The sequence below is a fragment of the Cicer arietinum genome, chromosome 7 (genome assembly GCF_000331145.2).
Source record: "Cicer arietinum cultivar CDC Frontier isolate Library 1 chromosome 7, Cicar.CDCFrontier_v2.0, whole genome shotgun sequence".
NCBI lineage: Eukaryota > Viridiplantae > Streptophyta > Magnoliopsida > Fabales > Fabaceae > Cicer > Cicer arietinum.
Window position 1 is genome coordinate 23,916,304 of NC_021166.2, and position 2,990 is coordinate 23,919,293.

Consider the following 2,990-nt stretch of genomic DNA (forward strand, 5'->3'; position numbering starts at 1 on the left):
TGGGTGCGAGTCGTTTTCCCGGCTTCAACATGCGGGTCGTTTTCTCGGCTTCTGGGTGCGAGTCGTTTTCCCGGCTTCAACATGCGGGTCATCTGACCACTCCGGACTGCGCGACTCCGGACTGCCAAAATTCCCATTCCATTTTCACCCTCCTCATCTGACCACTCACAAGAAGCAGTTCCAGAACCTGCTCAAGAACGTTCTTCACCTCCTCAAGAACGTTCTCCAACAAAACACCAGAATCTTTCAACCTTTCTCCTTACATCATCCACCATTTCTTCAATTGACTTCATTTCTTTTTCTCTACTTCTTCGCTCTCCAATTCAGGATTTTGGGACATTTTTGACTAATCAAAACATAAGCACCATGTCCCCACTCTTTGTCTCACCACAAAAAACCAGCTCTTCTATTTTTAGCATTAGTCAGTTTTTGAACTTCCCAGAACCTACTGCCCCATCTAAAAATTTGTCTACCCCACGTGCATCTTTCCCACCTGCGTCTTTCCCATCCATGTCCACATCTGTTGGCACTCTTCCATCTACTTTTGGGTCTCCCAATATAGTTATTTCCACTACTACTCATCAAACAACTCATCTTCCCACTCCTCCTCGCCAGTCTGAACCTTCCAACTCAGATATCATGGCTGCACTGCAAATCATTATGGCTCGACAACTTCAGCAAGATCAAGCAATCACTCTGCTAAGAACTTGGCTCACAGAGCAACTTGCTCCCAAGCTGGGAATTCCACCTCCACCACTTCATCCTCCTCCTCCCGAAGTTCCTCCACCAGGAAAATCCTCCTCTTCGGAAGGATCCTCTCCATCCTTACAATCTTAGTTGCTCTTCTCTTACCTTTTTGTATGACAAAGAGGGAGAATTAAGTTAGCTTTTAATCTGTTTTATGTCTGGTTATGTAATTCTGCTATGTAATTCTGCTCACAAATTAAATGAAAAACCAATTTATCTCATATAGTATTTTATAATTATGTCAAAGTAAAAACTGCATAAATTGAGGGGAGCTTTTAAGCTCTTTAAATACTTGATATTAGAATCAAAATTAAAATTAAAATTAACATGTTTGTCATCATAAAAAGGGGGAGATTGTTGAGACAAACTCCATATTTAAAGTTTTGATGAAAATAAACAAAGGTTAATTAAGAAACTTAATTATGATTCTAAAATGTTAAGTTAATTTAACTTGTGTTTTTGAGTGAATTTAATAAAGAACAAAATCAAGCAAAGCAGAAAAGATAGCAATGAGAACATTCTGCATAAAAACAGAGAATGATCTCCAATTTCAAGAATGTTCATCACAGCATATTGACCAATCATTCTCCACCTCTTTAACAAAAATTTTGCCTCGAAATTTCATTCAAATAGAATCAGTACATGGCAAGGAACAATTAGGATTCATCGCAGCTCAAACAGGATATCAGATCACTAAAATAAAAGGACTCGAAACAGTCAAAGTAAAACAGTTTTGGAACTCTAAAAGTCAAACTGTCAAGAAAGATTGATCAACCTTGATATATGATAAGACATTACAAAGGACATCCAGAATGATGAAAACAGGAACTCCAGATTGATCATCAAATCTCCAGAAAGATCAAAACAAATCTCCAGAAAGGACTTTCTGTTTTAAACTAATCAAGGAACGTTCTCTGTTTTTGATAAAAACCAAGAACGTTCTCCGTTTTTCTGTTTTCATAACCAAGATCAATCTTGGATTATTTTCTTAAGTTTTTAACAGGAATTTAAAAGGTACATTTACAATTCAAACCCCCTTCCTTGTAAATCGACATTGTTACTTCACTATTTGCAATTAAGAGTATTCATTATAAGAACTGAACTTGTTTAGTGTAGTTCTTGAAAACCACTTTCAAATCAAGTTCAGTCTAGTTTTGAATCGATTTTGAAAATCGGTTTATAAATATAAATCAATTTAATATTTTGAATAAATTTTTGGCTTAATTGCAGTTTTGGTTTCCTATTTTAGCTGAATCACGAAAATAGTCCTCCCATTTTATTTTTCCCCGGTTTTGATCTCTCAAACAAAATTTTGGTCCAAAATTTCAATGTTATTTTTTTGCGCTTATTTAAGTCACATTATGTCCCCAAGACCTCGTGGTGCAACAATTGCAATTGAGATCTATGATAAAAAATGAAGTACTGCGGCTTAGATATAAAAAAATTTCAAAGAGAAAAGTTTCGATTATCTTTCAAAAAAAAAGTTGAAAATTCTTTAGGAAAAAATGTTTTTGAATTTATAAAAAGAAAATGATTTAATTTTATTTTTCCAAAATAAATTTTGATTTTTTTTTTGAGAAAAATAAATTTTAAAAATTTTTATTAAAAAAATATTAAATTATTAAACTATTTTCAAATTAAATTTAATAATTTATTTTAAGTCATGACCTATCAATGCAACAGGAGTAATACTAACAAATTCTGTTTTTACCCTTCACTCTTTTATTTAGTAAAATATAGATTTAGTTGTATTTTTTGTCCTTATATTTACACTGATTTACGGAATTGGTCTTCCTATTTTAAAAATCGACAGTTTTGGTCTCTCGATCAGATTTTTAAACTAAAAAAATGACGATTTAATATTTTTTAAATGATGTGACATACAATTTTATGATATAGAACATTCTAGACGCATTAATTATTCATATGTCATTCATTTAATTAAAAATATAAAAATTTCTAAATTTGAAATTTAAATTTTCACTATTTCAATTATTTCAATTTCATAGGTGTTAATCACTCTATATCATCGTATCATATGTCATATTATTTAAAATATTTCAAGTCATCATTTTTTAATTAAAAAATCAGAGAAAATGACCAAAATTATCGACTTTTAAAATAAAAAAAACTAATTTTATAAATCAATATAAATAGAAGGACTAAATCTGCAATTAAGTCTAAAATATATATGTTCTCCGAAAGTTATAAAAACCACCGTATGAAATTCTGAAACCAACGTT